The following is a 14320-nucleotide window of genomic DNA, read 5'->3' on the forward strand; positions in this document are numbered from 1 at the left end:
CTGCTACTAGGTCCACTACTACTACTACTACTACTACTATTACTACTATTGTTGTCATTACTGTTATTATTATTATCTATTTCTGCTTCAGTCTATCTACCTGCCTTTTATCTGCGTGTGCATTTGTACGTTTAAAATAGGTATCTGTCTGAATGTCTGTCTGTCTGCATATCTACGTACCGTCTATCTATTTAATCTGTCTATAGTGTTCGTCTGTCTTTCTGCCTCTTTTTTTTTTTTCTTCCACCATATCAACGTCTAAGCTGTCTTTCTCCTGTCAGTCTACCATTCTGTCTGTCTCTCCATATCTGTTGTAAATTCTAATCTGTATTAATGATTTCGGGGAGACTGGTGGGTGGGGGAGAGCCTTCGTGTTTTCTGACCTTGAATGACACGCGTTGATTGGACCCTTCGTCAGTTTATATCAGTACTTCCTACGTAATGTGTACTAACTAATGTACATATTTATTTTTATTACTAATGAACTTATTTATTATGTATGTACTCTTATTTAGTTTCGCGATTTTTCCTTTTCAATTTGGTTACCTTTTTCTGTCATTTAATCAAGGAACCACCAGACGATTTTCTGAAGCTTGGGATGGATTTATTGAACAGTAAGGATTAGAGAGAGATTAAATTACCCCCCTTGCTACTGGAGGTCCTCATTAAGCTCAAGAAAATCGTCTGGAGGCAGCAGGAACAAACGAGACTCATGCGTCGTCGTAGTGAAAGGACCATGTCACCTGCCCCCATATACACTCCTTGGTTATGTACATTTCCTATAACTGTCAGCGTTGTGCGTCTACCGCTCCTCCCATATATGTCTCAGCACGTCTTTATATATATGAAACTGTTTACTGTCTTCGTAATATATGGTACGAAAATATTTACTTTCTTGTTTGTAATTCAGCTCACCTGTTCCCATATATATATTTAATCCTTATGTAACCCAGCTCACCTGCTCCCGCGTATGGGCATTTACGTTCTATATAAATTACAGCAGTTCCCGTGCGCCCATATATATTTACTCCTATATGACCTGATCCTTCCGCCTTCGTATATTATTCACTCGCTGTTTATATTCGCTCGCTGTATAAATTCACTCGCTATATAAATTCACTCGTATATATTCACTCGCCATATATATATATTTACTTCTGTATGACCTGATCCTTCTACCTTCGTATGTATTCACTCGTTATATATATTCACTTGCGATATATTCACTCCTTTATAACTGATCCTTCCACCTTCGTATATATTCACTCGCTGTATAACTTAACCCAGTTATCCTCATATCTAGGAACCATAAAGCTTTCATTTTAACTTGAGCCAGATTTTCATCCATTTGCAGCTTATTTTACGCAACTCAGTGGCAGAAAAACACAATGCTACAACCCTACCTTCTTTACATAGTTTTCTTTATGACTAGCATCATATTCCAGTATTAATCTATGTTACAACTCAGCATTGAAGATGGAGAGATGGCAATTTTAGGCCAAGTTAGAGTAAAAAGAGGATATCACGTGTTTCCTACTAATGTAACTCTCTATATGCGTCCATCTTTCCGTATACCTATTAACACATCATAATATACGTCAGCAGATTTACCTCTGTATAATTCAACCCACCTGCTCCTATATGTCTTACCTGTTTGGCTCCTATGACTCACTTCTTGTCCAACACATCCTGCCTTAGAAAACAGTACTAGAGTTGCTCCGACCACTAGAGGGTCAAGCCACTGCCTCTGTATGTGTCAGCTAATTTGCATCCTACAGTACTATACTGCTTTCACTATAACTTGGCCTAAAACTGCCATCTCGTCATCTTCAATGCTGAGTTGCAAAAATAGATTAGTGCTGAGTTGTAAAACTAGATTAACACGAAGGTATGATGCTAGTCAAGAAGAGGTGCTGTGGAAAGTATGGAGAGCCGTGGTGTTACCTTTTTCTTCCATTCACCTACGAGAAATAAGCAGGAAAAGAACGAAAATCCGGGCCAGGTTAAAATAAAATAGGGTATAATATTTCTTTCCGTGGGCATCCATCATCCCGTATACGTATCAGCACATCATTACAGACGACAGAATATTTACCTGTAATTAAACCCACCTGTCCCTATGTATAAGAACTCCCTACGTAACCTAATCCACCTGCCCTAATAAATCTTACTAATCTTAACTTCTACATCCATCCATCTTTCCACATATATATCAACAGATCATTACGTACTTCACAATATTTACCTGTGCGTAATTAAACCCTCCTGTCTCTGTATAAAACTCCCTACGTAACCTAATCCACCTGCCCTAATAACTCTTACTAATATTATCTTCTACATCCATCCATCTTTCCACATATATATATCAACAGATCATTACGTACTTCACAATATTTACCTCTTTATTTAACTCCGCTCACCTGTGCTTCATATGTACAGGTAAGAAGTGCTACCCTCCTCCTTGCTAATGCCTACCTTCATGTACTAAAGGTGTAACACGTGTACACCCTTGAGTCAGTAGGCCAGCTGCTTAGGGGAGAGATTTATTAGGGGAGAGGGTGAGGGAGGGAAGGGGAGTGAGAAGAGAGAGAGAGAGAGAGAGAGAGAGAGAGAGAGAGAGAGAGAGAGAGCTCATGGCCTTATGGAAGAGTAATATAGCTAACTTAAATGGATTTTCATATTGCGAAATCAGAATTACTGTATTGGTCTATAATTGGTCTGTCTGTCTGTCTGTCTGTCTCTCTCTCTCTCTCTCTCTCTCTCTCTCTCTCTCTCTCTTTGTGTATGTATGTATCAATCCATCTGTCTATCTATATTTGTCATCTCTGCGCACACACACACACACACACACACACACACACACACACACACACACACACACACACACACACACACACACACACACACACACACACACACACACACACTATTAACCAGCGACAATTATAACACCATATAATGAGGTTTTAATCATCACTGAATGATAGACAGTCTGGCTATCAGTTTGTCAATCATTCCAAGGTAACAGTAATAAAAACAGCATTATTATTATTATTATTATTATTATTATTATTATTATTATTATTATTATTATTATCATCGTTACTATAATGAGTGCTGAAAAGTGAGGAACAAGTGGGTGTGTGCGTTGAGTGTGTACGAGTGTGTGTGTTGAGTGTGTATGTGTGAGTGCGTTGAGTGTGCGTTAATGAGAAAGATAAGTGTGTCACAATATTACATGCACTACACCATTTCCACACACTCAAACTTTAGTGTAACGAGGGAGTCTCTCTCTCTCTCTCTCTCTCTCTCTCTCTCTCTCTCTCTCATTTTTTTTCCTTCCGCCATATGATATTAATCAGGTCGGGCAAGACTTCTGACTGGTACGTACATACACACATACATACGTACATAGATAGATAGATAGGTAAACAGATAGATACATACATAGGTGATTTAATAGATAGACAGATAGATATGGAAAAATAACGATTGATATGACGTTTGTTTTTTTCCTAAAGATATATCAGGTCTCATCACAGGTTCATCCATCAACACCTGTAGTGATGTGGCTACAAATAACACCTAATTATACCTCACCACCTGTACACCACCCCACCCACCACCTCTACACCCACCTCTTCAACACCTTTACACCGTCCCACCCACCATCCCTACACCACCCCACCCACCACCCCTACACCCACCTCTTCAACACCTTTACACCGTCCCACCCACCATCCCTACACCACCCCACCCACCACCTCTACATCCACCTCTTCAACACCTTTACACCACCCCACCCACCACCTCTTCAACACCTTTACACCGTCCCACCCACCATCCCTACACCACCCCACCCACCACCTCTGCACCGCCCCACCCTCACTGTCACACGAGGGAAAAATAGGAGAAGGATCACGGAAGGCGATATTAATGAGTATATCACCTGTAGGTAAAAAGCAAAGAGAGAGAGAGAGAGGGAGGAGGAGAGGGTGGAGGGAGTTGTGAAGTGACTGAGAATTGAGAATAAAACTAAATATACAGTTACAGGAAGGGATAAATATACGCCTATAGGAAGAGCAGCCAGAGAGGATGGCCTAATTTAAGACCTTTAGAGAGGGTCTTTTGTTCACACGTGGAACTGAAAATGGGGACCTTGGCCGTAAATCGACAGTTGCGTGTGTTAGTCATGGGGAAATGTTTGTATGTTTTCTTTATCCACTGGCAAGGAAGGAAAGGGCTTTTCAAACTGTATATTCTAAGTTCACTAAGTTTTGTTTAGAAGTATTAAAAAACTGCTTGATGAAAAGCCAACAAAAGTCGTCCAGGTAAAGGAGTAATACTGAGAGAGAGAGAGAGAGAGAGAGAGACTGTTTGTTTATATAATTGTCCTCGCTTTAATAGTGTTTAGATGTGTGAATATACGTGCTTTGATGCCCTAAGTGTATGTATGCATATGTGAAAGCTTGATTAACTGAGAGAGAGAGAGAGTTTAGTTGTGAATATGTGCACATGTTTTTGTATGTATGTGTGTGACTAGGTATGTATGTATATATGTAGATGGTGTGTGTGTGTGTGTGTGTGTGTGTGTGTGTGTGTGTGGTATGGTTCACACACACACACACACACACACACACACACACACACACACACACACACACACACACACACACACACACACACACACACACACACCTTCCATCAAATTCGACTCCCTTCCATTACCTTATCACCTGTCAGTCTACTTACGGAATTACCTACCGACATACCTACCTGATTTTCTACTTACGGTATGACTTCCATTAAGGCTATATGTAAATTACAGTTACATGCTTTTCACACCTCCTACCTACCTACCTACCTTCTTGCCTGTTTACATTATGTGCTTACCTACCTACCTACCTTCATACCTACCTACCAACCCTCCTCAAAGTAGTCTTGTTTTCTTCCTCTCTTTCCCTTTTTTTCTTCTCTCCACATGTCCATCCCTCTTCCTCCCCCCCCCCTTCCTCTTCACCTCCCTCTCTGTCTTTTTCTCTCTCCCTCCCTCACCCCTTCCTTCACTCCCTCCCTCCCTCACTCCATCCATCTCACCATCTCTCAAGAAATCAGTGACCATGACGAGACGAAAAAACTAAAAATGTACTCTCTCTCTCTCTCTTTCTCTCTCTCTCTCTCTTATGACGAGACGAAAATACTAAATATGTACTCTCTCTCTCTCTCTCCTCTCTCTCTCTCTCTCTCTCTCTCTCTCTCTCTCTCTCTCTCATGACGAGACGAAAATACTAAATATGTACTCTCTCTCTCTCTCTCTCTCTCTCTCTCTCTCTCTCTCTCTCTCTCTCTCTCTCTCTCTCTCTCTCTCTCTCTCTCTCTCTCTCTCTCTCTCTCTCTCTCTCATGACGAGACGAAAATATTAAATATGTACTCTCTCTCTCTCTCTCTCTCTCTCTCTCTCTCTCTCATGACGAGACGAAAATACTAAATATGTACTCTCTCTCTCTCTCTCTCTCTCTCTCTCTCTCTCTCTCTCTCTCTCATTGTTCCTTCTTTTCATCGTTGTCATCCTCTGGTTCACTCTCATCACCTGTAGAAAGAGAGAGAGAGAGAGAGAGAGGCAGTTTTTTCTCTCTTCACCTGCCTTCTATACGTCTTATTGGTGAGAGAGAGAAAAAATAGTGGATGTGAGAGAGCACTGGGTGAAAGAAAGAGTGTTATAAAAAGAGCACAGTGGAGGAAGTGAGAGAGAAAAAAAGAGAAGGAGAGGAGGACGGCCGGGAATAGAGGAAAGAGAGTTAATGAACGTGGATATAAGAGAGAATAAAGAAGCAGTGTTGCGAAAAGAGTAGAGGAAGTGAGAGAAAGAGATGAAAGGATAAAAGAGAAAATACAAGAGAGAATGAAAGAGAAAGTAAGAAGGAGTGAAATAAAGAAATAGTATTGCGAAAAGAGCAAGGAAAAATGTGACTGAGAAAGAGCGATTGAAGAGAGAAAAATGAAAGAAGTGGGATAAGAAAAGAGGAAGTGACGAAGGAGAAAGAAGTGGGATAAAAGAGGAACTAAAGAAAGAGAGAGTGTGAGCGAAGATTGTCATAGAAGTGGGATAGTAAGAGAGGAAGTGAAGTGAAAGAAAAAGAAGTGGGATGATAAAAGAGGAAGTGAGGAAAGTGAGAGTGAGGGAAGAGAGAAAGTTTAGGAAGTGGAATAATAGAAGAGGAAGTGAAGAGAGAGAAAGAAAAAGAGGTGGGATAATAAAAGAGGAAGTGAAGAGAGTGAGAGAGTGAGGGAAGAGAGAAAGTTTAGGAAGTGGAATAATAGAAGAGGAAGTGAAGAAAGGGAAAGAAAATGAGGTGGGATAATAAAAGAGGAAGTGAAGAAAGTGAGAGTGAGTGAAGAGAAAGTAAATGAAGTGATATATATAAAAAAAATAGGGCTTTAAAATGAATGAATTAATCTGACTTGGATAAATCTCCATATATTACTACAGCCATTAAAATACAATTATAAATAAAACAGTTACCGTATACCTTAAGAAGGTTACTATTTTCCGCTTCTGTAAAAAAATATAATATATATTTTCGTCGGTGAGGCCAAATTATACTTTTATGCGAAGTCTTGTGGCCTGTACTCCTGTCGTAACACCTTCAACCTGGCGATTTAATATTTTTGTTTATTCTTGCTGACTCCAGACGATTTATTTGCGGGAGACTTAAAAATTGAGTGATTATACCCCTAATTAACCTCCTCGTGACTCATGATCGTCCTTAAGTTACTAAAATCGTCCTGTCGTAGCCTGACATCGCAATGAAGGGGTTAAAACGTCCGTATGTGGGATCGAACTCCGGACCTCTCAGTCAGCAGTAGTCGCCTTAACCCACTAGACCACCGGGGCGTAAAGGCGTGTCTCTTTTTTTTTTTTTTTTTAAGTAAGATTTATTTGATGGTTCTAGCAGCAGCAGACCCCTTGAAGTTTCCTTTTCTTTTCTTTTTTTCTTTTTGTTTCTCCTTTTTTTTTTTTTTAGGCCGTTTCTGCTAAGTATACCCTGGTCGCAGATTGTACCATTTTTCCACTACGCCTTAAGTCCGATTTTCCCAGAATGATCATACTTCCATTTTTTTTCCTATTTTTTCACTCTAACATTCCTGACATAACCTAACCTAAGAGATTAATCTAACAAGCTAACCTAATGTGATACCAAGAGAACGTGTGTGTGTGTGTGTGTGTGTGTGTGTGTGTGTGTGTGTGTGTGTGTGTGTGTGTGTGTGTGCAGCTGAAGGGCCCCCAATTATCTCTTAATAGTAGGTGAAGAAGGAGAAAGAGGAGATGAAGAAGGAGGAGGAGGAGGAGGAGGAAGATGAGGTTAAGGAGAAGGGGAGAAGGTGAAGAAGAGAAGGATGGGGTGAAGAAGTAGGAGGCGAAGACGGAGGAGCTGAAGGAGTAGAGGAGTAAGCGAACACGAAGGAGGAGGAGGTGAGGAAGACGAGGAGGTGAAGGATGATATGAAGGAGAAAACGCGGAGGTGAAGATGAAGGAGTAGAAGAGTAGGAGGTGAGGAAAGGTGAAGTAAGTGAAGCAGCCGTAAATGAGTGGAGGCGGTGTTGTGGTGTAGGTGTTATTAGGCATCTGCTGGTGCGGTGTGGTGTAGAATGGTGTGATGTGGTGTATGATGTGGGTCTGGTCATCTGCTGGCGTGGTGTGATATGGTGTAGTTTGCTGTGGTGTAATGTGGTGTGGTTGGATTCGCTTGTCATTAAGCGCCTGTTGGTGTGGTGTAGTGTAGTGTGGTGTGGTGTAATATGGTGCAGTGTAGTGTGGTGTGGTGTGGTGTGGTGTAATGTGGTGTAGTGTGGTAGGGTTCACGTGTACTTGGCCATCTGTCAGTAATATTTTCTCGGTTCTGGTAACTGCGACGGCCATATGAGCCAAACCACCTCGTGCCTTCCTTCCTCAACTTTCCCCTCCCTCCCCACTTTTCCCTCCCCATCCCTCCTTCTTCCCCTCCTCCCTGTCCCTCCCCTCCCACATCCTCGCCTCCCCTTCATTTCCTCTCACCTCTGCACCCTACCTACAACACGTCTTCATCATCCCTCTCCCTTCTGCGCTCTCTCTCTCTCTCTCTCTCTCTCTCTCTCTCTCATTACGTATCTTATATTCCTGCTATTTCCAGGAGAGAGAGAGAGAGAGAGAGAGAGAGAGAGAGAGAGAGAGAGGGTGGTAGCCATAACAGTAACCCCCTGACCAAATGGTTTCTTGATAATGGGGCGTTCCGTAAAGTTCCATTAGTGTTCCGCGTCGCCTCTCTTTAATCATCCCTCGCTTTATTGACTCACTGTTCCGTGGGGTTCCGTGTTCTCTCTCTCTCTCTCTCTCTCTCTCTCAGTTTTCATATGGCTACTTTTGGTGTTTTAATTTCTTCAGTGGCTTGCTCACTTTCTTTCCTCCCCCTCTCCCTCCATCTCTCCCTCCTTCCTTCCTTCCTTATGTGGTGAAGGGGTTAGTGATGATGATGGTATTTTATTATTATTATTATTATTATTATTATTATTATTATTATTATTATTATTACTACTACTACTACTTCTACTACTACTGCTACCACCACTACTACTACTACTACTACTACTACTACTATTATTATTTTTAGATGAATGAATTATTACTATTATTATTGTCATTACTAGAATTATTATATTTATTATTAGATGACTGACTGAGTGAGTTATTATTTTTCTTGCGGTCGTTGTTATGATTTTTTTTTTAAATCATTATAACCAGTTTTTCTGTCGTCATCATCATCATCATCATCATCATCATCATCAAACCGCATTGTCAAACTGATGAATATTAAGTGGGCAAAACTGATATATATGGAAATTACACCTTGCCTTATTTTCACTCTCTCTCTCTCTCTCTCTCTCTCTCTCTCTCTCTCTCTCTCTCTCTCTCTCTCTCTGTGCCTTAGGAGAACTTCCTTCCGTCGACTTGTCTCTCAATCTCTGAGCCTTTAGGAGAGAGAGAGAGAGAGAGCCATCATCACATCCACACCACCTCATTATCCTCTATCATCACTATTATCACATCCTCCACTCTCTCTTTCTCTCTCATATATATATATATATATATATATATATATATATATATATATATATATATATATATATATATATATATATGTGTGTGTGTGTGTGTGTGTGTGTGTGTGTGTGTGTGTGTGTGTGTGTATGTATGTATGTATATTCCTTTGTCTTTCCCACTCCGTTTTTTGCACTCACTCTCTTCCATATTTCTCCTTTTCTTCGTTTCTCTTTCCTCTTCTTCGTTCTTCTTCCTCATCATCATCATCATTTCTCATATTCTCTTCTAACCCTGCCCTTCCCTGTATTCCTATTCCCTCCCTTCCACCATCCGTCTCTCGCTTCTTCCTCAACGCTCCACATTTCTTCCCCTTTCCTGTCTCTTTCTTTCGCCTCCATCATTATCGTCATTTCGCCCCTCCTTATAATCAGGGTCTTCTAAGCCCGCCTCTGAATGGCCCTGGGATGAGCCAATCAGAGAGCAGCGTCACCGTTGTCATGGCGACCATTGTAAACAAAAAACAGCTGATGGCAGTGTGGGTGGACGGTGAGACAGATGCAAAGAGGGAGGGAGATAAAAAGAAGGGAGATAGAAAGAAGGGAGGGAGTGAGAAGGAAGGAGGGAGAGAGAGAGAAAAGGAGGGAGGGAGATGGAAGGAAGGAAAGAGAAGGAAGGAAGGAAGGAGTTAGAAGGAAGGAGGGAGGGAGATGGTAGAAAGGAGGGAGACAAAAGGAAGGAGGGAGGGAGTTAAAAAGAAGGAAGGAGGGAATAGAAAGGAGGGAAGGAGACAGAAGGAAGGAGGGAGAGAGAGAGAAAGGAGGGAGGGAGATGGAAGGAAGGAGGGAAGGAGTTAGATGGAAGGAGAGAGGGAAATGGTAGAAAGGAAGGAGAGACAGAGAGAAGAAAAGAGGAAAAGAAAAGGAAAGCAGGGAATGAAGGGGAGAAAAGGGGTTATGCCTGTGTGGGTGGACGGAGAGACGGAAGGCAAGGCAGAGTGAAAGGACGGATGGAGGGAAGGAGAAAGGAAGAAAGGGGAAGGAGGGTAAAGGGAGTGATGATGGAGGAAAAGGAGACGAGAAGGAAGGTTTGGGAGGAAAAGAAAGAGGTTGAGAAATGAAAGGAGGGAGAAAGACCGAAAATAGAATAGAGGACAAAAGATATAAAAGGAGTATGAGAGAGAGAGAGAGAGAGAGAGAGAGAGAGAGAGAGAGAGAGAGAGAGAGGTGGTAGAACAAGACAAATTAAAGACTGGATTTAATTGAGAAAGTTGAAAATATTAAGAAGAATCGAGAAATAGATAGATTGATAGATAGGGGTGGGAGAGAAAGATGGACGATAGATGGAGGGCAGTACAATATATTTTTAATTGCTTTCAGATTTCCTTGTCATCCTTTTTCCTCCTTGCCTCCCATTTTTTCCCCTCCACTCTCCCCTCCACTTCTCTCTTCCTTCATTCCACCCTCTCCTTCTCATTTCCTCCTCTCCCTCTCTTCCCTCTAATCTTTTTCCCTTTCTCACTCTCCCGTCCCTTCTATCGTCCTCTTCAGTTCTTTCTTTTAGTCCTTCTCATTTCCTCCCCACCGCCTTCCCTGTTAATTAACCTCTCTCTCTCTCTCTCTCTCTCTCTCTCTCTCTCTCTCTCTCATACATATATACATACATACATGCTTGTTCCTCTTATTTCCTCTCTCCTTCCGTCTGTCTTTCTCTCCCTCACCTCTCTATCCCTTTTTCATTTCCATCCCTTCCCTCAGGCCCCTTCCCTCTCTCCCTCCCACTTTCCCTCCCTCCCCCTCACCACTCTCTCTCCTGCCTTCAGATGTCTTTCTTCCTTCCACCTCCTCTCCCTCTCCCTGCTCCCTCCCTTTCTTCCTCTCATCTCTCTCTCTCTCCCTCCCCCTCCTCCCACCTAGTCACCATTCTCCGACCCTCCTTCAGTCTTTCTTCATTCCTTCCCTGTGCCCCTCCTCCTTCCCTCTCTCTCACACTCCCTCTCCTTTTCCCTCTGTCTCCCTCTCCCCCCTTTCCCTCCCCCCCTTCATCTTACTATCCTTCCCCCCTCCTTCATATGTCTTTCTCCCTCCAGCCTTCTCTCCCTCTTCCTTCCTTCTCTCTCCTCTCCCTTCCTCACTCCGTCTTTCTTTCCCTCCTCTCTCTACCCCTTCCTCCTACCCTTTCTCCACCTCACCTTCCTCCCTTCCTCATTCAGATGTCTTTCTCTCTGCCTCCCTCTCCCTCCTCCCTACCCTATCTCTTTCCCTCCCTCTCCCTCCACTCCATCCCTCCCATCCTGCCTCCTACAGATGTCTCTCTCCCTCCGGCATCTTCCCTCCCCCTCTCTCTCCTTACCTCCCTCCCTCCCGCCCTACCCGTCTCTCCTGACCTCCCTCCCTCCCCCTCTCTCCTTACCTCCCTCCCTTACCCCTCCCCTCCCTCCCTGCGGCTAAGTATTAATTGCCAATATAAAAAACAAGATGAATTTTTTTAAACCTTGATTTGTGAGGAATAATATTTTGACTTTTAGCCCTGGAGAGAGAGAGAGAGAGAGGAAAAAAAAGTGAATGAATGAAGAAGGAAAGGAGCAAGGGAAGAAGAGAGAGAGAGAGAGAGAGAGAGAGAGAGAGAGAGAGAGAGAGAGAGAGAGAGAGAGAGGAAAAAAAGAGTGAATGAATGAAGAAGGAAAGGAGCAAGGGAAGAAGAGAGAGAGAGAGAGGAACGAGTACGAAGAAAATCATAGAGAAACAGATTTTTTTTTTCGTCCTTGTGAGGCTGTTTGTCATGGGAAGGGTTATAACTGAATTATTATGAGAAAAAAAAAATAAGGATGGGAAGCAAGGAAACAAGTAATAAAGAAAAGGAGAGAGAGTCCATTCCTCCTCCACCTCTCTTTCATCTTTTTTTTTTCTTTTTTTAATGTGAGAAAAAATAGGAAGGAGGAAATGAAGGAAAAATGTGGCTGGAAATTTATGGACTGTGGACACGATAATATTCTCTCTCTCTCTCTCTCTCTCTCTCTCTCTCTCTCTCTCTCTCTCCCCCCTCTTCTCCTGCTCCTCCTCGTCCTTCTCGCTTCTTTCTTTCCGTCTTTCCCTCTTTCCTCCTTCCCTCCGTTCTTCTTTCCTTTCCTCCCACCTTGTCTCCTTGTAACTCCCACTATCTCATCTTCGTCTTCTCTCCCTCCTTGCCCTCCGTGTCAGTCCCCTCCTTCTCTCCCTCCAACCCTTCCTACCCCCATTTCTTTCTTCCATCCCTCCTTCCCTCCCTTCTTACCCCCCTTCATCTCAGTTCTTCCCTTCCCTCCTTCCAACCCAACCCCTTTCTTTCTGCCATCCCTCTTTCCCTCTTTTCTTGCCTTCCTTCTTCTCAATTCTTCCCTTCCCTCCATCCCTTCCTACCTCCGTTTCTTCCTTCCATCCCTCCCTTCCTCCCATCTTACCTTCCTCAATCTCAATTCTTCCCTTCCCTCCCTACCTCCCCTCATAACCTTCCTTCCTCCTTCCCTCATTCCGTATTTCCCACCTTCCCTCCTTCCTTCCCTCCGTCCTTCCCTCCTTTAGCTCATCTAGTACTCCAAAAGTGAACATCTCTATTATATCCTGTTAGTAGTGGGTCCTGGTGGTAATGGAAGGGAGGATGGCAGGGAGGGAGGGAGAATGGGAGGAAGAGGGGGGGGAGAGAGGAGTGATGGAGGAGGGTAGAGGGCGAAGTTGGTTTGGAGGTAATTAGGGGAGAGGTGGAGGGTAGGGAAGAAGGGAGGGGGAAGGTTAGGGATGGAAGAGGGTAGCGAGGAAGGGAGGAAAGGAGGAAGAAGGCAGGGAAAAGGGGCCTGAAAGAGGGGAGGAGGGAGAGAGTAGGAAGGAGGTAAAACGGGAGGGAAGGAGGAAGAAGTTAAACAAGGGAGTGAAGAAAGAATGGAGAGAGAGAGAGAGAGAGAGAGAGAGAGAGAGAGAGAGAAGTTGCTTTATGGGCCAGTGTCAACTACAGACCTCCCTAACTTAGGGAGAGAGAGAGAGAGAGAGAGAGAGAGAGAGAGAGAGCAATAAATATTTCTGACAATTTCAAGAGCAATTATAACAACAATAACAACAGCAAAACAAAGCAATTGGCTGACGTCAGTCTCTCTCTCTCTCTCTCTCTCTCTCTCTCTCTCTCTCTCTCATTTCTGTCCTTCCTTCCTTCCTTCCTCCCACCTTCCCTCTTTTTCCCTTTTCCTCCCTCCGTCATTCTGTATGTTCCTTCTCTCATTCCCTCTCCCTCCTTCCCTCTTTTCCTAACTCCCATCTTCCCCCTTTTTTTTCCTCTCCCTCCGTCTTTTCCTTCGTCCTTCCTTCCCTCATTTTTCTTTTCCCTCAGTTCCTCTCTCTCCCTGACTTCTCATTCTCCCTGCCTCTTACCTTCTTCTTTTATTATTTCACTTTGATTTCCCTCCCGCTCCTTTTCCCACCCTCACTCCCTTTCCCTTCCATTCCTCTCCATTCTTCATTCTCCACTCATCCTTTCCTCTCCTTACTACTCTTTTTCTCCCCTCCCCTCCCTCTCCTTTCCTCTCTCCTTCTGTATTCTGATCCTCCTCCCTACCACTGTTTTCCCCTCCCTTCCCTCCATCCTTCCCTCCCTCTCTGTTCTGACACTCCTTCTCCCTACCATTGTTTTCCCCTCCCCTCCTTCCATCCTTCCTTCCCACTCCTTTCTTGTCTCCCTCTCATTTCTGACACTCCTCCTCCCCACCACTGTTTTCCCCTCCCTTCCCACTCCTTTCTTGTCTTCCTCTCCATTCTGATCCTCCTTCTCCCTATCACTGTTTTCCCCTCCCTTCCCTCCATCCTTCCCTCCCTCTCCTTTCCTGTCTCCCTCTCCATTCTGATCCTCCTCCCAACCACTGTTTTCCCCTCCCTTCCCTCCCTCTCCTTTCCTGTCTCCCTCTCCATTCTGACACTCCTGTTTTCCCCTCCCTTCCTTCCATCCTTCCCCCCCTCTCCGTTCTGACACTCCTGTTTTCCCCTCCCTTCCCTCCCTCTCCATTCTGATCCTCCTCCCAACCACTGTTTTCCCCTCCCTTCCCTCCCTCTCTCCCAAAACCACGTCAACAACTCACCCTCGCAGCAGTGTAATTGGTCGTACGTCAGGCAGTAAAGCCACCAATGTAAACACACGCTGCCATCTCCCCCCGGCAGTTGTCTTACCTGTTGAGCAGAGATACACGGTTACAAAGTGCGTACGGCAAGTTTACACGGAGGTACA

This window comes from Coenobita brevimanus, chromosome 86 (genome assembly GCF_032717465.1).
Source record: "Coenobita brevimanus isolate Jiangsu-jjx chromosome 86, ASM3271746v2, whole genome shotgun sequence".
Lineage (NCBI taxonomy): Eukaryota > Metazoa > Arthropoda > Malacostraca > Decapoda > Coenobitidae > Coenobita > Coenobita brevimanus.